Below are 24,429 nucleotides of genomic sequence, written 5' to 3' on the forward strand. Positions count from 1 at the left end.
GCCAACCCTTCAATTACTGCGGTTTTTAAACGCAACAAAATTAAAGCAATTATTTCGCGCCAACCATTTGCATAGACACAAAGAAATATTAATTCTTTTTAATTATTAAGGCTTGTCCAAGAAGGGTGTAATTAGTATTCTTTATCTATTTTATTCAATGGTTTTACCTGTACTTTGTAAGGACTAAAATATTAAATACCTAATAATCTTCTTTCTTTTATTTACGTTTTGAAAGAGCGAATTAGTTATTAAATATTAGTAAAGTAAATAATATCTTCAGTTTATTTTTTAAAGTAAAATCTATACTATCTTTACTAATATAATGAATAGGAAACATAATTTTGTTTGTTTGTGCCTAAGGGGTCCAAAACCACTGAACGATTTGATAAATTATTTCACCGTTAGAAAGGTTCACTAACCCCGAATAACATAGGCTATGTTTTATCGAGTATCGAGAAGAAGTTACCCTTATAATCAGATTATTAGTTCAAGACCTCTCTACCACACCTAAACAACTCTATCTTTTCTTAATACAACTTAGAAAAAAGCTCGATACCCACTACAAAACGATTAACCCCCCAACACGAACTTTAAAATTAGTACCCAATACTACAATTACAGTCGCCAAAAGACTGACAGGACGAAATCATTAACAGTGAAAAACGCCTACTGGTGCCAGTAGAACGTATAATTATTACTTGACGCCTAGCCTTATTAAGGCGTGAAGGCTGACAAATACGTGTTGGAACTGTCAGTTAATAGAAAACTCTAATAAGATGTTACTTTGAACTTAGTTTGAAGTTTCCTATTGATGGGTGAGAATGCTTTTTAGTTTGAAAAAGTTGTATGTGGTATTATTTTTGAAATTTAATGTAGTGCTTCGAACGGCAGTGGATTTGCGAAGGGTTAGCGATAGAATGGTTCTTTTTTAGGATGAGCAACTTTTTAAGTAAAATAAGTCGATGTAGTTTTCGATTTTTTTCTTGTAAAGAAAAGCCAGTTACGCTACACCAATACAACAAACTCAATAACAACCAAAAAAAAACTATGCTCCCCGTCAAAAATCATCTGGTTAACCCTCAAAAAATCACGTTCTTCACTGAAACAGGAGTGAGCCCGCCGCACGAAACTGAACAGCGCATTTGGGCGGGCTCGATCGATAGAGGGCGTGGCTTACATTGCGCTGCGTGCTTCATCTGCGCTGCCGAGCTATAATTGATTGACACAAACGGACTGACAGGCAGACGCGTTCGGCTTTTTATTGCTTGAAGTCGCTGGATTTAATTTGGACGCAGCCTTTTTAGGGTTAATTTTAATGTGCGTGGTGTATGTTTTTTTTGGATTGTTTGTTTGTTTAATTATTTTGTTTTTTAATAAAATAGTTAGTTATATTGGTTTATTTTTTCAAGTTGTATTTGTCTAATGGATTATGAGGAATATTTATGTAACATAATAAATTAGTAAAGTTTGTTGTTTATAAATGAATTGAAATGACCGAATTGAATTGACGTTTATTTTAAAAATGTTCAACTAATTTTACTTCGTAAATTACATACAATAGAATTAATAAAAAAAATACACAGAAACTGTCAAATAGACTGATGGAAATAATGTATCCTGATTTAATATTATAAATACGAAAGTCTGTATGTCAGTCTTTCACTCCAAAACTACAGAACTTATTCAAATATTTGGTACACAGTCTAGACCAAAAAAAATACACAGACTACTTTTTATCCAGATACTGGAAGTAGTTCCCCCATGATACGTAAAACCAGCTATTCATTCATAACCACAGATCAATAACAATCCACACTACCACACACTATTTTACCTTCTGGCATTTCTGTATCTCCACTGCATAATCTATGGCATTATCGTATAACCCAGACCTAGATACGTGTAGATAGCGGTCAAAGCCTTCGAGTGGTGCGATCAAGTCATTGATATGTGGCTGTGTCAAGGTAGAACTATAGCGTCAGTATTCCATGCATCTTGGTGAAAATTTTATCTTATGGATAACTTTCCTCGACAAATATCAGTCTTTACCAATGTCTAATATCCTTGTAGATAGTCGTCAAAACATTCGAGCTTTGATATGTAGCTGTGTAAAGGTAGAACTATAGTGTCAGTATGTTCAAGCGTCTCGGTGAAAATTGTCTCTTATGGGTAACTTTTCTCGTACATCATCATCATCTTACGAGCCTTTTCCCAACTATGTTGGAGTCGGCTTCCAGTCTAACCGGATGCAGCTGAGAACCAGTGTTTTATAAGAAGCGACTGCCTATCTAACCTCCTCAACCCAGTTACCCGGGCAACTCAATACTAACTGGTTAGACTGGTGTCAGACTTACTGTAACTTTCCTCGTAAAATTACGACAAATATCCGTTTTTATCAATGTCTAAAATGCGTGTAAAATACGTGTCTCCTGTGCAGTTGGCTGATCTCCTTATATGAGAATAGAAGCCGCGGCTGAAAATTGGCTAAAAGGACAGCATCATCATCATCATGTTCCACGCGTCTTGCTGAAAATTGCCCCTTATGGGTAACATTCCTCGCACAATTAAGATAAAATATCAGTCCTCACGAAATGTTGTTTATCAATTCATTCATTTTAAAAACTTCTTTTTGAAACTTGAGGCGCAAAGACAGAAAATTAAATGAAAATTTATTTTTAAAGGTGCTAACTGGGTAATTCTAAAAGAGTCTGAAAAAAGCGATTGTGTTTATTTCAAGTATCCACAGGCAGTATTTAGCTGCCAGAAAGTACCCGATGAAAACCATACCCCGCCGTCAGTACTGACAAAACTAACAATGAAGCAATAAATTAACTAAAAACACTTTCAAAACAAAATTAGTAGCACCTGACCACAAACGATTACCGTCCAACCGACTCGATCGTCGAAAAATCATAACAGATGGGTGATCCACTCGAAGGGGCAGTAATAACGCTGATAATTATCAAAACTACCCGCAATACACTTGACAACTCGCCGCCGGAAGCCGGGGTGAATCCGGGCGGCGGTCACGTGACCGGCGGGCCGCCATCTTGTTTAAATACGTGCTTCCGGTGCGGGCGCACTGCTTGCAAACATTTGGATAGGTGGGTTATCGATTCTGTTTTTTTGTAAGTCTGTGTTCGTTGTTTTTTGGAGATTTATTTTCATAGGTTTATATGCATGTTTTTCTTTTTAATCTTTGATTTAGGTATTAATCTGGGTCTATTGGCTCTTGTATTTTTTGAACCTGAGTCTTATTAAATTAGTAGGTACCTTTCATTTGAAAGATATCATCAATTTTATAATTATGCATCATAGATATCAGCAACAATTAGTGTTCATATAAATTATTAACAATACCTACTCTGTAAACTAAATAACAATATTAAAACATCTCAAAAATCACATCACAATACTAACACAAACTCACAAACCCCATTTAGGATTGCACCCCGCGAGCCATAACTTGAAATCCCATCTAGCACTCTAAAATCCGACCCAAGAAAATAAACTTAAAACTAAAACTATAAGATCCGGTTTAAACCATAACGGTCCGGTAATGGATGAGGCCGGATTACAAGCCTCTCTGACCGGATCGATCCCTCCTCGACAGTTATGAAAAGGCTGCGTTTGAGAGAGAAAAAAAAATAAAAGCCCTCTAAGCCCAAGGAAACCTCGGTACGTTTTCAAAGGAAAATATTTTCTTGGATACCGCACGAGTTTTCTTCACAACTTTATCTTTGCACTTGGAAAAATATCACCTGACTCTTATGCGGCTAGAGATAAGGTTGAAATTCCCTTGGCGGTCAAGGATTCTATGTTCGGGGTAACTTTGTGATCGTAGAGCAGGGGATGTCAAAGCCAGTCTTGTCAACGACTATCAATATCAGCCTTAACTGATGTATGGGGTGGCAGAGCCTTAAATCGATATATTTCGTTCAGCAGCCAGTTAGAGAAGTTTGGACAAGTTTATTGGCTATATTGACACGCGGTTGGCAAGTTCAGCTTGTTACCTATAATTATGTTGGGAGACTTTTACTTGGGTATGTGGTGGCTATTGTAGAAATCTTGGCCTGAATCTTTTATTAATTATTGACATTTCATAGGATTTCGTTTGGTAAGATCTTGTCTTTCTTCGGACGGTAAGATGGTATTAAGAGAGCGACTTATTGGATGCCACAAAGGCATCCTGTCTTCGGGAATGGGTATTATTGTTTTAATGTCATGAATGTATCTTACTATATAAGGTTAATACCAAAAATAATAATTATTCCGTTTCTGTCACAAACTACGGTTTTTGGTTATAAAAACGATTTAATATTTATTTACTGATAAAACATAACTGGCGTGTAACCAAAACCAGTATCACCGATACATAAAATATCACCTTCGAATGTGCGCTACAATTTATAGTATATACCACACCACTTCGACCGCGATTGACTAAACTTATTAATGCTGGTTCCGGGACTGTGTGCGTTGGACCGGAACTGAGCGTGGATGACGTCACAAACCGCCCCGCGCTAATAATCTAGTAGGAGGCATATCCGTGGTCAGAACATCATACATTCGTCATCGAAGCCAGATAGCGAATATTTAAGCGGATAACTACTGTAGTATTCTATGAGCTGGAAGCTGGTCGCTGGTCACTGGTAAATGCTTGCGTTTTGATTTTGAATGTGGTTTTTCGGTTATTGGTGGCTATTTTGACTTACCTACATTTGAACGTACTTTTCTTTGATGTTGGAATAAGCCTCCTTAACTTTTAAAAATTTGTCTTTGCATCGTGTGGTTTATCAAGAACCTCTATTGCAAAAAAATAAGAAAGCACTTAAAGGTTGTTAAGATTGAATCCGATTCGATCCGAGAGTCACACACAAATTATACTTACCGTACTTAATTGTTAAACTTTCAAATTTACGATTTTTTTTTCATTAAATAATCCTGTAACTTCGGCTAAGAAACTCTTTCTTGTCTTTTGTCAAATGTAAAAAAAAACTGTAAGAATCCTTCCCCAAATCATTTTATTTTTCATTACTGACAATCAAAACGTGGTAACCACATTATTATTTCTGTGTCACAAAATTACCGAAAAAAATATATTTCTTTTTTAATAAAAAAAACCTGTTCGAATCCCTTAGCATCGCGTGCGTCGCATAGGGCACATCCACAAATCGAGCGCTCCACACGTGCGACTAATTATTGTCGTCGGAAACCGATCCTATCGACTGAAGGGCACTCGAATGATGCGATTGTTGCCACAAATATGGACAGTAATAATCGCTATTTTATTGTAATGTGTGCTTCTTTTACTTTTTAGAAAAAACGAGCAGTATTTTCGTTAAAGGAGTATTTTTATGTTAATTTGTCGGATCGCTGGGTGCGCGGATTCAACTCATTGCTGGCTCTTTTTATAGTAATAATGCTTTGCTGATACAAATCCTTACAACATACAAATTTAAAGAAAGCACAAGCTGAAACTCTGCCTATTTAACTTTATGAAACTGCATCTATGATCTGCTGAAGATTTGAAGACGAAAAACTACTTTTAATCAAGTAGACATTCAAAGCCTGGAATGTCACATTACTTTACTTCAGTCCGACCATATTCACATCATCTTCCGAGCCTTTTTTCCCAAGTATGCTGGGGTCTGCTTCCAGTCTAAACGGATGCAGCTGAGTACCAGTGTTTTTCAAGGAGCGACTGCCAATACCCCTTGGCTGACTACACGTAACAACGACTGCCATGGATGTTAAATTCCATGTTCACATTGTGTCTCCAGCCTAAATCGATATCACTCAAAATCACTTGAACATTTTCTTTTAAAAGTTAATCGATATAATGGTTACATAATATGTCTAAATCAACAGTTCAGAGCGTATGTTTATTTACCGAAGGCTAGATTTTTACCTTGAATTAAAGTTGATCGACCTAAAATCAATAACGCCCCTGAGACGCTTATGATTGCGATTTAAGCTTTGACTTATGTGGTACGAATACAGATCCTGTATGGCAAAACCATAAAAAAATCCTTCGTGTCACAGAAAGAGACTAACTTCGTCATCTTTTATCTATAAAATACAAGAAAGTATGGAAGATAGTCACACATTTACAAGAGGCAAGAGGTTGCATTTTATGCTTATAAATACTTGAAAACAATTAATTTACCTACCAGTCAATATGATTAGTAAGGCACTAAATAATTCACCATCAAAATATTCAAAGGCTCGTTGCTGTCACTGATTCAATGCGTTTAAAAACTTCATGATTATTCTTTAATAACATAAATAAAGCTTTGTTGGTTTTGAGAGACATTGTTATCTAAATAGCTTATCTAGAAAAGACCAGGAACTAACACGTTCGTAACTTGGTAGATTAAATACGTATAAAATTGACAATTTAGCCAACAACGTTCTAGTTCCGGGTTCGGTGCTTACCTTTGAGCAAATAAGCTGGAATGTTTATAAGGCTCTCGATATCTAGGACAACACATACTTTACCACTATTTTCAGGATAACGTTATAAAATAGACAATTTTGTAGTTAGGTTAGTTCAGGTTAATTTTGGAATATGATATGTAAACAGTACCTATGTATGTTGTAACTTGCTTGAAAATTGCATTCATATGAAGACAAAACGAATCTTTAACAATGCTGAAATCATCGTCATTTTCAGAAGAAAGAAACTTCGATTTATTTATTTAGAACTTAAATAGAAGCGAAATTTTCAATAAATCTATTTCATCCAACTTAATTCAGCACATCGAATTGGCAGCAAAAAAAAACAAATAAGAATCAACGTCCATTCCACCATAATCTTAAAAGTACAAAACCTACGAACAACTCCTACACTCCAGCAATAAAAACAAAAATAAACAGCCATTGCAAAATGAACGCCATTTCATATAATAACAGAGTCTATATTTCAACTTGAGCCGCAAATGGCAGGTATGCCAAGGGAACTTTCAAAGTAGTAAACTGACCAATAAAAGTTTGTCCAATCGAGTGGTCTGCAAATAGCTGTATGGGAACGGTTCATATGCTCCCAACTTGAACACCTATTAAAGTTAGCTTTAAGACCTAGACCAATAGACTTCCCTGTTTGAACTACAGACAGCAATTTGATCATTAAAATGCCAATTATTGAACAAAGTTATTCTATCTTTAGCTGAAGTTTTGCTCGTTAATTAGTTTTAAGTACTGTAAGTCATTTGGGTGCATTAATTTGTAGCTGCATGTCTGCTAGCCTCGTGTTAATAAGAGGGTACTAAAATAGCAGGTTGTTATTATAAGTTTCAAAGACGTCATTTTGAGGCCTTGGTGGATTTACTGTGGTGTAGCTAAATAAAATTGAAAATATAATATTTTATAAATAAACTGCACTCACTAAGTACTGGTTAAGGTAACAAAAAATACATACATTTTTACTTACGAGTTCAAAGAGAGAAGTCCGTAAAAAAATAACAACTGTGACGTAGATACTTCAAGAAGTTATTTTTATCGATTGCACAAGATTCCCACAAACACTTCCACAACAAAAAAAAACAACAAAAAAAACGTAATTATAAAATTATAGTAATCCACAAAACTGAACCCTTCTTCAGCAGTCGGCAAACAGTTGTAATTGCCGTCCGTGCGTGACCAGCCGTGAGATACACCATATGTTAGCTCGGACCGATAATTTGCCACTGGACACGGTATGTGCAATCGATATGACATGCTACGCCCAATTTTTGGTCAAGCAGTGTACTGACGAACGTGTGGGTGTTAAATCGAGTCTAGTTTCCTAGTATTTCAAGGGAAAGGTCAAGTCAAAAGCGAAGTTTGAAGCGACAAGATAATGCCTTCCTACTAATTCCTATTATTGAAAACGTCATAGTCTTTGTTCTCGTCACTCTTTGCCCTTAAAATGACCTGGTACGTCAAGAGCTGGTCTTCAAAGAACGTGGAATGCATCGTGGAAGCCAACGACTCCTAGCGATCGATTGTAGAGGTTAAGGAACGATGCGAGGTCGCCTTGCACGGCCACTTACCCCCACCTGTCTCCGACTGTTTAGCATTCAGTCTTACGAAGATAGTGCACGTGATCAGTCGTGTTGACTCTTCTAAAACTTGTTTCTACGAACACTGATAGACTACCTCATGATTTTTGTGGCCAAGATCACAAAGCCAACTTTTAGTCGGCCGATAGTTTGAGCTCAGAAATCAGTATAGAGATGAATGGAGAGCGTACTTTATAGCGATGAGGTATCAGACCGACTAGAAAGATTGCATTCACGATTACCTGCAAAATAAACTGTCAGTACCAGGCCAAATATAGACTCTTATGGTATACTCTTACGCACTGGTAACATATCTCTGTTTTATGTCCAAAAATATAAAATCTTGAAAATGAAAGGTATCAGACGGAAGACATCGTCACCACAAAAATAATGTTCAGAGGACTTGGAAAATTCTACAGAAAAACTTTTTGAAATTGAAGAAACCATCTATGAAAACTTGACAATTGAAACTGATGAAAATCCTACAAAATCTCTGTCTGGAAACGATATTCTGGCTTCGTAAATGTATAATTAATCACATTCTAGAGAGGACAAGTATGCCTGTGTTGATTTAGCTGGCAATCTCAGAAAGAGCTTCTAAAGGACTTATCTTTATGAAATTGTTTTTACCTACAACATTACATATGTAAAATTCCCAAAAAAAAGCTTAGTTGTATTGCCTGCGATGAAAATATCAACAGAATAGCTCATACTGTTTAACAGCTTAAAAAACGAGAAACAGTCCAGGTGACCAAATGAAACGCCATCCAACTTGCAACATACATTTTCCAGGAAAGCTGAAAATGTCACTGAAAACGATGTCATTTTTGACAAAAACTTCTACGAATAGAAGTGACAAATAAATCGGAAAAAGCACTGTGAAACCGTTTTTTATTCCAAGAGAAGAGTGATCCTCTAGACTTCGCTAATTTTTGCTGTCACCTTTAGTGATACATATTCTAGAATGAATTAATATGACGACGAAGTTTTTTTTGAAATACTTAACAAATCGTTAAGTCTTTAGATCTAAAAAGAAACTATTTATTTTGGTCCAATGACGCCGAGTTTTTGTTAGTGTCTTAGAACGAAAACGTCAATTGGTCGCTTACCAACCTAATAAAAACATGACGTAACTTCGTAGATCACTTCTAATATTAATAAATGGATTGAACCCAAAATCATATTCAAAATAGCATAGAGTAACACGAAGAAATCGGTCAGAACACCCTTCAAGATATGAAAGAAAAATCGTAAAAATGATAAGTCGTAAAACTGGCAATAAAAAATGTGTAGCTACGATATTATGCGGTTCCACACGTGATTTCAGTATGAATTATTTTATATATTTTGTTTATTTAAAGGTTTATTTTTATTGCATAACGCTAGTTTTATATGTTTAAATTCTGAGCGAAGTAGGTTGGCTGATAACGAAAGAGAATCAATACGATCATCACATAATCTTTGTCCGTGAAAATAATCATAGAAGTCTTAAAAGTCTTCATAAAAGTCTTCCCTTCCAACTAAGGATACAGCTCCATCACCAAGTTACTGCTACACTGCGCTACACTGGAGTTCCTTTGCGCAAATCACTAACTCATCTTTCCCATGTATCATATCATTCTTCGCGATGTTGAACTTTATACCAGCGAATAGATTAAAGGAACTTCAATTCCAAAACTCACACTACAAAACCAATAACCGCGCATAATACCAGCCGAATAATAGTGTAACTTTCACAGTTACCAAAACCTATTAAGTTCAAGACGTTAGTATTTTAATAAATGAAGATCGTCACGTTCTCTCGCGCAACTTGAAATTAACTTTATACCCTTGAGAGTTGTATGAAAGCTATGAATACGGTACGGTGTACGAGGCCATTGTTAGAAGCCTTACACTGTAGTTCGTGGTAGAAGTTGGTTTAAGCGCCATTGTGGTGCACGGTGTATGTACCTACGCCTGTGATGTTGGTTTTTGATGGTGCAAGATGACCGTTTGTTGTGGCTGCTATTGAAGGTTTACAGGCTATTTCGGAAATGTGGAGTGTGTGGGTTGAATTTGCTGTATTAGGAACGACTTAAATACCGAAAGAAGACTAGAGAAGAAATTTGATGACTTGGCTGTTTCAAGATCTACTAAAATACTTAAGAAAAATATAGAAGAAATTACGAATAACCGAGACAGTTATTTTTAAAAACACGTTTTTGATAAAGTGCACGGGTTCTCAATTCTAGTTCTAGGTTAAAAGTGTTAGTCAAATTAATCAACATTCAGTAGCTCTGATAAAAAAGACCAGAAAAATATTTGAATACATGTTCGCGAATAAAGTAAACAGATCGTTGAATAATTCGTGCAACAAAAATAATCAGCTTCATTCAATCTACAGTTAACCCGGTATAAAATATTAATTTAACTGGACAACTCTAAAAATACCCACGCGTTGTACATATTTTATTTAAAATAAGTACGCTTTAAACACCTACGTTATCGATATGAAAATAGAGTAAAAATATAACGATATTTAACATTAAATATTAACGAGACGTTAACGATAAACGCAACGTTTCCGTAACGGAACTACAAATATTTAAATAACTGTTACTGTTACCGTATTTAGTTCTACGATCCCGACAAAAATATGCCTTTTGATAAAGTTGAAAGATTTTCAAATTTTTTTATAGTAGTAAGTTTTTGCAATTCATAGTATCTCTGCGAATTTTCAACTTAGGGGCAATTTTTAATCATCAGTTAACATCTGTCAACAAAACCTGTCAAAACGTCAAACATATTCTTCACGTAAAAGATGCTGGCGATTAAGAAATTGGCCCTTAGACAGTCGTAACAGGGCATCTGAGTTTAAGATTTATGTTCTAGACGTTATGGTTTTATTTAGTGAACGGGCAGTCACTACTCACAATGCAACGTGGATTCTGTAATACTTTCAGTACCTATGTTCTACTGAAATACATCTTCTGTTAAAGGTACCTAATGAAGCATTTGCCACATTACCTAATCTAAATTAGCCTCAACGTAAAAACTATCTTCAAACTAAAAAAAAGTACTTTATAAATGACACAGAACTCTGTTCATCGCTTCCTACTGCAGATTACAGTAAAATATCCATCCATTATTTTGCGACTGATGATTGAATTTTGACATTAGCTTCATATAAATTTATTTATTTAAATGACGTCAAATTTCCATCTCTAATCGAAAAACTACGGATGGATCGCTTATTACAATTCACAGTTAATCAATCCATCCCTCCATTTTACCAAACCGCCAATCACATACAAGCACAGCAAAGGCATATGACAATAAGCTTACCTACAAACATAACCTAGCAATTTATACGCAATAATAAGGCTAGGCGCAGTCTAATTCAACGCTAAACCGGTCTGCAGACGGTTTGGCTACGTTGACAACACATCACTGGGAATTGTTAATGAAGATAAGGTCCCATTGACAGCGGGAAGCTGGGTTTAGTTTCTCATAGAGCGGGTGAGCATTTGAAATGGAGTAATTTATAATACAACTAGCTTCTGCCAGCGGTTTCACGCGCATCCCGTGGGAACTACTTCCCGTACCGATAAAAAGTAGCCTATAGCCTTCCTCGATAAATGGGCTATCTAACACTGAAAGAAATTTTCAAATCGGACCAGTAGTTCCTGAGATTAGCGCGTTCAAACAAACAAACAAACAAACTCTTCAGCTTTGTAATATTAGTATAGATTGAAGGACGAAAAATCAATAGAATACTTGGTAAAACAATTGGAGAACGAAAAATGTGGCGCTGAGTAAACAGAAACGTTGGAATCTAATGATTCTTTTTTTTGTTTTTTGTTTTTAATATTTCAAAAGCGTTTTTACTGATGATCACATTTGTTTTCAATGGTTACGATCAGAATAAAAATACGTAAGCTCACGTCTCTCGAGCAGTTCTTCAAAGTCAACTCCGCAACGTGATTTTCTGAGAAGACTTAAGTTATGTAAACGAACGTGAATCAACGAAGTTGATAATGTGAAAGAAAATTATTTATACTGAATTTAACCCGACCAAACAGATGGGAATACTGAGAATAAAATGTGAATAGCCGTACAGGCAACTCTGTGCATAATGTTTTATTAAAATTTGGGAACACCACAACTGTCCTAGGATGAAGTAGGAGCAGGAACACGAAGTCATTTACAATTAACCTTGAAATAAACTACAACAGTATAGAGAGTACTATGACTTTACCTACAATCTGATGTCAGCTACCAGATGGGGAAAAGGCCACAAAAGCCGAGAAAGTGTTACGAGAAGTGAGAAAACTTGCCTTGCCGAGAAATGAGATTGTATCAGAGTAGTAGTTATAGTATCCAGTTTGAATTAAGTCAAACTTATTCACGTATTATGGATGATTTTATCCGCATCATCTTCTCTCTAATTTCCACTATCCCACTACATCACATGACCTACTTCATAGCACATCAAACTAATTGCACGTCGGCCCCAAACCCGCTAATCACTCATCTTTAATCCCCGCTAGCAGTGACGCCACAAATCGTCAATGCATGTAAGTCTACGTGACACCTGGCTTTGCCGTCAAACCTGACTGATGGCTGAGCCTCATCGCGTCTAGACAGCCTAATATAGAAACGATTAAATATCTCGTCACATCGCTGGTTTATTTAATGTGAAGCCGGTCACAAACCGTGACACGTTTACGCGGACCATTGTTGAATTATAAAGTTGGTTAATGTATCTGTTTGCTGTTATTAATGGTAAGTTCGTTATTCATATGGTGGTGCTTCGGACTTAGGTTTTGTTTGTCGTTTATTGTATGTATTTTTTAATCATGTAAGTTTTTTTTTCTTGATCAATAACCATAAGATAACTTTTTCTTTTCGAAATTCTTCTAGTGTTCTCAACTTTATAATCATTTATAGAAGCATACTATATAGCATAGTTTGGTTCCAAAAACTCTGAAAACCAGACACATTTCAGTATACCTATCAAATAGTTTACTACAAAATAAAAAAGCAAACACTTCTTAAAGTAGCGAGCGACACTGGCTCCACAAATAGTCGCCAAGTGTGGAAAGCTCACTCAACACAATGCTGGTTAAATATTAAAAGTGCAGTTAGCGACAGGCCAGTTAACCTGTGATTGGGTACAGTTAGCACATAATTGAACTTACTAACTGTACAGTTACGTGGTTCGTTAGTTATTTGAAAGCTTTTGGAATTTAACTGAAGGTTTTTGCGTTTATTGTGGCGGCTTTTCAATTAAGATTTTGAAGTAAAGATGCAATTACAGCGAGTTTAATTTGGACTTTCAATTTGGTTGTGCCTGAAATGTTCCAGCTTTTATGGTGTGAATGTTTGCGCAAATGTTACAGTTAGTGCTGTTAGAAATCAAACTTCCATTTCATATTCCAACTAAAACATATAACTTGGTGGAGCACGTATTAAAACAACGAATATGTTAGAATTTGAAACACAAATTGTTTATAGTACGACGAAGTCATAATTCATAACTGGAAATAGAATCGCAAATTCACTCAGATTTTACCACCGGTCTCAGTTTATCATCATTATCATCCTCTTGCCCTTATCGCATATTTTCTTCTTGCATACTTTTCTTATTGCTGTCTTACATTCATTCCAGACATGTCGACATTCACACAATCCATCCATCGTTTCATTGTGTTGAATCTAAATAATTTTTGGCCCCCAAGCTATCAATGCACAAAGCCATAGCAGGATTAAGCAACTGATATACCAATGCTGATGAATAAATGAGATACGGAATATCACCTTGAATTGAATCCTTCGTAATACCGGCTCTAGCTTCAGATTTACATATAGATAGAAGGCTAATGCTTTAGGGATTAAGCGAGTGACATATTGATGCCTAGATATTGTACGTGACTGTTCATTTGTAAAGTCTAGTACATTGGGTTTGACAAATCATGTGGATACGGCGTATGGGTATCGTCAAATGGGTTTTGTTGATGAAGTATATGTTGATGATGTGATGATTCGCGGACTTCGTTTTCTTTGGGACTTAAAGTTGTTTTATTACTATTATTAGGTGGTTTTATATTATTTTTTATTTTGTTTTTATAATTATTTGTTTTACACTAAACTTATATATTTTTTTGTAATATATTATTGGAAGCGGAACTTATAATAATTCACATGCGCATACTAATGTTAGTTTTTTCAATATGAAGATTTAAGATTTTATTTTGAAAGTAATAAAGTTATAAAATAAAACAAGAATTGATAAGAAAAGAGCATTAAATAAACTTTTTTTCTAGATTAACTTTTATCCAAAAAAAGCGAATTTACTTTTATTCGTCCATTCTTTTATGATATTTTTGGAAACCTAGCGAATCCAGCTTTTAGGCTTTAAAATAATAAAAAGAAGAGTGTATTTATGTACTTACATATGTGTGAATGTTCGCTTCCATGTTGCCTACCTGGGAATTAAAGAAAAATATGGTGTATCAGGTGCACAATCTCTGGGGGATACCTTAGTGGTAGATATGAATAAATATTTCTACATCCAGTGCCTTCCTTATTATATTCCAAGAAATATGTACATGGCTACATAACTTAATTAAAAGCAATTAGTTTGTCAGACAACTGAGTAAGACCTTGAGAGATAGTTTATAAGCAATAAAACATTTTAATGTATGTTAGGAACCATCATTGTTTCACTGAATAGGTATGTCTTTATATAAACAATCCTTGAGTAGTTGTATCATTTTTGGAAATAGTTACCCCTTCTAACAGCATTTGAAACTGATGAAAATAAATTAATATTTTAAAATCATCAAGGTTTCACAAAAACGCAGCTGACCCTAAAGTTAGTAGAACCACAGTCAACAAAGCCTAACCTCTTAACAAAAACCAACAAACAAGTATAACTCCAGAGGACTAACAAAAGGCTTTTTAACCCATCAAATAAACACTCATCAATAATTTATAAACGCCTTTCTCAAAAATACTTCCTCATTTAATAAAACCAATAAGGTTCAATTTCATCTGCAAGTTTCACACAAATCCGACTTAAAGAAAGGTAAGTACGGTGTAATAGTTGAAAGCAATGTCAACCTTACCGACCAAAACAATAGAACGCCACATTACAAAGAACCTATGTGTTTGGATTATTCAAAGTGAAAAATGAACTCTGAAACGACCGCATAAAGTTGGTTTTAGTTTGGTTGTAAAAGCGGAATTGTAAAACGTTGACGAATCAATTTGAGCTTTATTCCTTGCTAGTCAAAAAGCATTTTCGATTGCGTTTAAAATAAAGAGAGTTGCCAGTATTTAAATTGAAGTCCCTATCATAATAATAATAAAATCGTAAGAATTGCGTATTAGCTACTTAATTAATTACAGTACATTAAAGTAATATTTCCTTTTAATAAAATATTCCCTCTAGAGGTTGATATCAGGCATGCTGTTTTAGACTTAATGAAAGTTAGTATGAAGTGAGCCTCACACAGAGCCTTGGACATTTTACCTTTGACGACAACGTTCTGAAAGGAGAATGAAATATCCTTTTTCTAAAAGGTAATTTATTAAAAGTGCATGTGTCTCTCAGATGAAAAACAGACAAAGGTAAAATTCACTCTTGTCCTAATACTTAAGACCTGAATCGGTGACAAAAATGTACTAAAACGAAAAGTTCCATTAAAATTCGAATTTTCTACAAAAAAATTACCAAATACATCTAGAATATAAGAGACAACTATACCCAATCAAGAATAAAACTAAGAACAGTCGGCAACAATAAACTAAACAAAATAAACAATCTGATGATTGCATAAAAACTAGAGATAAAATATCCCAGCTCCATAATACTCTAAATAAACCCAAAACAAACTATCTACTTAATACAACCAATTTCGTCTGTCAATATCGACTAAATTCAGCTTTCAGACTTTACCACACAAAAGCAGAATCGATTATAACAATTATAGCTATTCGAGAGAATTAGTCGACTATTAATCGGTTGCCACTCGTCTACATGTCAGTAAAATTTCGAATACCTATATCGATTTTCAGTAACACTGTCTTTTTAAGAGCACGCTGTAAAAAAAATATTTAAGAATGATGCCAAAAGTGTATCATAAATTTTGACAATCTAAGTACAATAGCAAAAAGTTTTTTTTTTCAAGTGTCCGTGTTCAAGAAATGTTGTCTAACCGGTCACTATGTATGTATCTATGTACCAATAATTCAAAACATGAATGTATAGTAACTACATAACAATAAAGGAACTAGCATCTCTCAGCATCGGAACAATAACTTGTTTACATATTTTCAAAGGTTACGATTCAATAAGTGCATTTTTTTTATTATAAGCATGCCTCCTTTACGACCGTCCGTACGTAGGTAGGTACATAAGAATAACATTCCGTAGCGTGCCCTCACCCACGTTTCGTTCAAAGACGGCCTTCAGACACCGCAACCGTCTCTTTCTTTCCCATTGTACAACCCCTATGCCTATCTCACGCTACGTCGGAGCAAACATGAATAAAATAACACTGACTGCCGCTATCTGTCTCGCTCTTTTGTGGGGTTGGGGAACAAGTGCGAGAGGGATGGTAAGTAAGGGTAGAAATGCAATAAAACAGATATGCCTACACGGGAGATTTGTGCCTATAGAGTGGTATAGTTCTCTCCATGCGTGGATGTTTTATTTGCTTAAAGAGAAACCGTTTGGAAGTGTTAACTTCCATTTAATTTGACATAATTATGTTGTTTATTTGCTTGCTCTTTGTAAAAATCGTTTACGAATTATTGTTTGAGATTTTAAATGATTTATTGGGCTTGTATGGCTGGATAATTTTGCGATGGTCCTTACTTTTTAATGGGGACATAATGTTTATGGTTTTGCGGTTAAGGTAAGCTTTATGCAGCGTTATTAACTAGACCTCTTTCATGGAACATGTGGAAGGCTTAATTGAAACGAAATGTGTATTGTTTATTTTCATTTTCTTAGTCCTTTTTATTACAGTTACATTCTACATCAGACTTTTAACATTTCGACTAAGTACGGTATAATCGACTCTTTGATATGAGCATAGTATTTTATATCTAAATGAATTATTATTTTTGTTTATACACCTTCCCAAAAAAAATAAAACTCCACCGATTTTGACAGATGGGACAGTTGAATCGTCGCGCTGTTGCCTAGTCTTAATTCTGTTGCGTAAAGAACTTCACAACCTCCGAGCACTGATACAAGAAAGTATGGCAACCTATAAGTATACAAGCCCACAAAGAACATGGAACCGTGCAAAAGTATTCTATTTTCAAAAACGTTGATATTTCGTAGAAATGAGTGTCATACCTGGACCGGTAAGAATCTCATCCGGTAGGTACATAGGTACTTAATCTATGCCTGAGGACAAATATAACCAAACTGTTATTTACGGGTACCTACATTATGGAATGCATTGAAGTATTAAATAAATTGCCTTAGGAATACTGTTATCGAAATCGATGGTAAGACCAACTCTCTCTCATTTCCTCTCTATGTTTCTTATTTCGAACTAGATACTGAAACTAACCTTTAAGTAGTTAGTATACTTTGTTCGATATAAAAATAAAGATGTCATTTTTAAAAACCCCTTTATTTTTTGTTATCTTCTAAGCATATTAATATTATCTTAAGAAAGATAGATGTCTTCGGGAATTGACTTTACAACAGTTAATTTAAGGATGGCTAAGGATGGAGCCACTCTTATAGCAAGTAAACCCTTGTTAATATAGTGTAAGGAATCTTCTAGAAAAACAATATTTATATTAGCAAAAAGGAAATCAATAAATCGATAAAAGCATACAAGCACATCACGTGGAATGATAGCATGGTGTGTTCATCAATGAAAACCTATTTTTATAAGATGCTTATATGCCTAGAAAGGCTGTTCAACTTTGAACTGACATTGAAAAATCTAACTTTAGTGTGCTGTAGTCAGATTTGAAATAGAGCTGTGTGTAGATAGATTGATTGAAACCGTCGTACTAAGGCCTGGTTTCAAAAAAACCTTCAAATTACCCGACTGCCTAGAAGAGTTATATGTTCCTATAAAAATCATAAAATAATTGTATAAAGTGTCGACAAAATTGACATTAAACAAAAATATATTCCAAGCGCTCTAAACGCACACAGATTTTTTTTTCAAAATGGTTTTGAGACATAAATTTATTTTCCACCTTATTTTGTAACATAAGTTATTTGCAAATGAATGATTTCTATTTGATTTATGAACTTTCATTTCAAAAAGTATTGTTTTATCGATAAGGACCCACGGGTAGGAATCAGGTGGAATATTTGGTAATGGAACAAATCAAATCAATAACACGTTGTGCGGGACAGTAATGGCGAAACTAAACCAAGAAAAAGGCAATACCAGCCATGAACTCAAAATACCAAAATCTGACTAGGTATAGTTTGCTTCGACAGATTATAAGGACAAACTCTATCTACTAGGTATCCGTTTTTCAAGAACACCTTACCTATAGGAATTTCTACAAAATTTTAATTAAATATATGAAATTATCTAAAGGACTGCTTAAAAAATAAAAAAATCCAAAAAGTATCGATATAGCCACGCGTAGGAATCAGGTGAAATATTTGGTAATGGAACAATAACATGTCGTGCGGGCCAGTAATGGCGAATCAATTTCGCGTCAGTGCCAGTCACGCTATTCGAGTAGCGTCACGTTAATGCTACTATCGATTTTAACTTAACTCTTTACTGATTTTCTGTTGGTTCAAAGACTTTGATTTTACTTTCATGTTGATTCATGGCCGGTAGACTGACAATTGATTTTGAAGCCATCGACTCAGAGTAATAATGTTTCTAATAGGTATTGTTGTTAGTGTATTTTTAGCTTCATGGTCCTCTCAGCTTGTGTTCTGTGATCTTTTAAAGTAAAATGACTAAACTGCCGGTACTAATATAAAAAATAATATACAGATAGAGCAACGTTTGAAAATTGTACATGAATTACAAAAAGTTTAAAACATAGCGAAGAAAAACTTGTAAAATAAAACCTCCTACTAACACCTTTCTTTTAAATAAAAACCATGTTGTATTACAATTATAAAAGTAACTTAACTGCAGGTTTTCTACCTCCACAAAACCCTATAGTTTACTCAAGCAACAAGCCATTCATTTGCAATTAAAAATGACACAAACAACTTGCAGTTTTTATTCCTTATTAATTGCTAGCTTCCTTGCAATTTTCTTTAAATGCAAGCTATAGAAGACAGTGACAAATAAAAACAAAGGCACGCAAGGATATGCACTTATCCGACTACGGAATAGTAAATGTGACTGAGAAATAGTCGCAATTACCTTGCCTCGATGAGCCAACAATTGCTGACATACAACCTTTTTTAACTTCCCTTTAAATAAAAAGAATATTCACTTTGGTTCGCACTGTAATTTATTTAATCGTCGCACGCTCCGACTGAACGGTTGGTACCTATGGATTTCACATAGCGAATGAAGGATCATTTTCTGTATTTTTCCTGGACAGTTGAAATGTAATTTTTTTAGTTGTTATTTTGCATGAATAAGACAAGTTAATCAATCTGTATAAAATTAAGATTAGATGTACTTTCTACCACGAATATTTTATTTTGACGACGGGTTAGTGTAGTAGTTTGAGTATCAGCTTGCCACGCCAGAGGTACCAGGGTTGGACTCCCACATAAATCACAAATTATTGCTAATTTTAGGGATGACTCTTGAGTCATCAGTTATCTTCTGTATTATTCTCATTAATAACTATACGTTTTTAATTTTTTTCTATAAATAGGTGTAGTATAGTGTGAATGTCAAAATTATTAGTATTTTGAATTCAGTTTGCTAATCACTACCTAAAATATATTTTTATTTATGCACGCGCTATGGAAAAGTTACTTATATAATCAGTTATTTATATCTAATACAAGAAACTAGGCTAATTGTGCTATCGACTAATAATAAGTGACTGTGAAGGTCAGTTTGAAATAAATAGCTTTATTATAATCGACACCTGCATTGTATATAAAAAGAAAAAGATCGAGCTATGTACAAGGCCAAGTCCGAACATTTGAGCGAATCGACTAAAGAGAAAAACCATGTGTTTATCTTTAATTTGAAAAATCTTTTGTATCTATAAAATTGACTACTTACTAATGCGTTTTTTGGTAAAACTTAAAGGCTCCGCACACTGCAAACTTTTGGTCGGCCGATATTTTGTTCGGGCTCTTAAATCAGTAGGCTGTATCAGACGGACTAACAATGTTGACAGGGATCAGGATTATCTTAAAAAAAAAACAATCGTTGGACCAACTGTCTTTAGTCTTCCGTCCATAGTGTATAAAGAGACTGCGACGAACTTTAAAAATACTACCAAGATAAAAAAAACTCCTGTGTGGAACGCACCGCAGTGTCAAAGTCAGAATCTACTGCGATTGCACCGCATCATCAGAACCTACCGCGATAAAAGTGGCAAAAAAAATTCTGTACAACAATTTCACCGATTTGCCACGCGAGGTTTCGAGTGATTTCGTAATATCATCATCTACCTAGCCTTTCCCAACTATGTCTGGATCGTCTTCCAGTCTTACCAGGTTTAAACTTATGTATCTCAAACAATTTCGTAGTGAAGAATTCTAAAATACAATTCCTTTGCCACGGTCAATTCTGACAGGAGTGCGTTAAATGACATACATAGATTAAGGCAAGCGCCATACATCCTTGATCGATCGACGGGAATTACCGCACGTAAGTTCAAAGTACAGCCAGAGGGTTTGTTCCACAACCTTAGGGTTTGTCCCACATAAGCAATAGTATCCTACACTATAAAGCATTATAGCTTTATCGCACGTATCGAGTAATTTCATAAATTGCACCGTTATGTTCCTAACGTATGTTTATCGGGGACGCAATAAAACATATGCAACTGGTGATTGTCGCTGCGAATATAGATTTATTAATTGTTATGCTGTTATTAACATTTTGTAAGATATATTTTGATGTATATTCAAATATATTATTCGAAGCATATTTTTATTTGTACTTGCTTCTGTCATCGATTTTACCTGCATCCCATTGAAGCTACTTCACACACCTGAATGAAAAGTAGCCAAAGTTTAGCTTGTCTCCATAAATGGGCGATTTAACACTGTTTTTTTTTAATCTGTCCTGAGATTAGCGCAATCAAGCACACAAACTATCTGTTTTTAAGATGGAAGATTTCATAATTTGTCTACACTTATAATATTAAAAGCTATTTTCTTTAAAAAATCTTCACTAATTAACTGCAAATCTATTCTTGAATTCAATGGCTTTATGAATGTAGGCATAATGATGAATAATGTTGAAAAAATATAAGTGCATGTACCATGACCAGATGGCAAAAAAACTGTTGCAACATTTTGCTATAACGATAACCAAACCATGACCAGCCGTATACTTGCAATTTGACAACCTCAAATGCGTGGGTTATAGCTACAGTTAAATGGTGCAACTCACCGTACGAGTTTAATTTTAACGTTCTCCCAGTAATTATCACCCGTCCGTCGTAACCGTGTATTTAACTAGACTATTATTCCTGTAATACACGTTTAGTTTATATTGATCGCTGTTAGGAACGACGCCATCGAGGTTGGGAATTATTTTATGAAGGAAACTTGAAGTATTGCACCTATAAATTCGGTTGGTATTCCCGACCATTTTTAATCAATTTTATAATTTTAATATGGTACATACATTCGTGTATGAACTTTCAATTAATTTTATAATTTTAATTATATATTGACTTGGTAAATATTGAGCTATTTATTCCACACTTATCATGAAAAAAAGTATACTATTGCAACGCTAACCCCTTTCCTCCGTTAACTCATAAACAAATTATTAATTCTATAATCTCAACATAATTCTCATAGTTTCAACCATATTCAAGTCATGCCTATTTCATAAAAAAAACTGTGCAACAAATAAATAGTTCACGGTATTAAAGTCAAATATATGCACGAACTAGGAACGGACCTAATCGGTTTGCAACTCCATGTAAAAAACCGTAATCACCAATATAAAAATTAACCTACATCTCCGGGAAACTCTTTCTAATTTTATTCTTACTTACAACGGAACGTAAAAACATTATGAATGCATGAAATCCGCGAATCATGACACATTTCCACATTTTATACGTTATTATTTAAAATAAACAGATTATATCCTTTATGTAAATAAATGCAATAAAAATACCTACACAATTTTATCGAAATGAGGTTTGAGTCTGTCAGTTTACATTTAAATTATTTTATTGTGTTTATTTTTTCATTTAAAATGTTTATTTATTATTTTTAATTTAACTTTAACTTTTTTGTTGATATTGTCTCCTATTATAGTTGATTTAATTTTTATTTATTTGCCAATATTTTGTTTTATTATTTTCAACTTAAATTTTATTTATTTGTTAATATTTTGTTTTATTATTTTAAACTTAACTTTTATTTATTTGTTACTATTGTCTCCTATCATTGTTAAATTAACTGATTCATTTTTTTATGATTTCTGCTAAAATGACATAACGAAAACTACACACTTTAACACTTTTTTTATCCTCATTAATGACAAAAACAAAAAAAAGTAGAACAAGAACTCTCAACACTAAAATTAAAAGATTATTTCGTGAATTAAAATAAACTGATGGCTATTTTCATAATAGCAATTAGCGTGGTGACACCACTTCCAAAAGGCACCGCCGGCTGCGATCTGAAAAATTAATCATTATTCACGCCAATCATCATTATAGTATGTGTCCACTTGCATAGTTTTCAGACAATTATAAGTTCCAATGACATGACTATCCATTACGAGTAAATGAGACAACGAAAGGTATTTTAATCGAAATTATTTGTACACGGAATTTGGAGCTAATTTTAGTTTTTTAGACTATATTTTTTGCCATATTTTTATTTAATTACCACGCGTAAATTTATTTTACTAATAGGTACATACACCCTGTATATACAACTTTGAACTGTCTTTAAAAACTAAAATACTTTACACTAAAATAAAAATAAATCTTACTTGAAATTTTAACAGTTAAAAACGTATAAACTCGAAAAAGAAAAGTTGAATTAAAAAATAGTGCTTTTATTCTTTTCAGCTTGAAATATTACACCTGCTTCTTTATTCTTATAGTGAAAGAAAATTCCAGCCCCGCCCTCTCAATGCCGTCGTAGGCAATCTACGACGCTACGGCCGTCGCTACGCGCTACGCCGTAGCCGTCGGCCGCTTACCTACCAAACCACATTATAGTCATTTGTAGGAGAAAATTGTAGCTCATTATTTTCATTATACGGTGAACGCGAATCAATGAAACCTACTGAAATTATTCTAGAATACTAGTTCATTTCTAAATTTCCAAGAAATTTTAAACGAATAAAAAAATCTACAGTTTATATACGGCCGTTGAATTGACTTGCTAAAAATAGCCCGGTTGTTGCATAAAAAAGAAATTACTAAGTAGGAAATACTAGACAGCTTTATTTGTAAACTGGAAGCCGCCGTCGGCAAACTGTAGGTTTCTTTGAACGTTGCGAGTAATTTTAAGGAGTAAAAATAACTGTCTATTTAAATAAACTGTATGGAAATTGAAGAGAGAAAGCCCCTGGTATATTATTGGCTGCAATGGCCGTTCAATTGAACCGTATTCAAACTTTTTGAATTAAATTGCTGTAATAGCCCGCAATCATTTGTTTCGCAATATTTCCGAATAGGTTGCGCAATTTTTGTTTTATTTTTAGCTTTTTTTACGTTTGATTATGAACGTTTTATGAAATTATGGGATATTTATCTAGAGATGTTTTTGTACTAATGAGAAAATTTAATTAATGACTCCCGGTAATTAAGACAGAATTTACTGGTATTACTAAACAATTTGGTAACCTTTTTATCCGTTATAAACAACCCTACAGCAAAAAATTGGACCCTCAGAAACCAAACAAAAAATAAATAATTATAATTAATAAATATTTTGAAATAGTAACAAACAGTCATGTCATATTTACCACCGACCACCGACCACCGACGCTTAATTCAAGATATACAAGAGATCACTGAAAACTGCACAAGACGGACACACAGACAAGTTCGCTGACACACAATCCCCCCATGGAGCTCCATGCAGTCGCCAGCGCAGCGCGAGCGGTATCACACACATCGCAAAGCAAATATATACCCATATATAACAACATTTATCTATTAAAACGACGTTTTTATATCCTGAAAAAATGTTTAAGGGTTAGTAACGTATGTATGTTTAGTTTCTGTGTGTGTAAAAAATATTTGTTTTGTTTTCCGTCGTTGG

The 24,429-nt window shown here is 34.4% G+C and overlaps 1 protein-coding gene across 2 annotated transcripts in view; it reads right to left on the bottom strand.

Annotated features, from left to right (window-relative positions):
• The window catches only part of LOC110379464 (inhibitory POU protein), a 54,339-nt gene that overhangs the window by 29,571 nt on the left and 339 nt on the right, over window positions 1-24,429 (bottom strand). The gene's annotated exons all lie outside the window — the stretch shown is intronic.

Source organism: Helicoverpa armigera, chromosome 1, assembly GCF_030705265.1.
Source record: "Helicoverpa armigera isolate CAAS_96S chromosome 1, ASM3070526v1, whole genome shotgun sequence".
In the NCBI taxonomy this organism is placed as follows: domain Eukaryota; kingdom Metazoa; phylum Arthropoda; class Insecta; order Lepidoptera; family Noctuidae; genus Helicoverpa; species Helicoverpa armigera.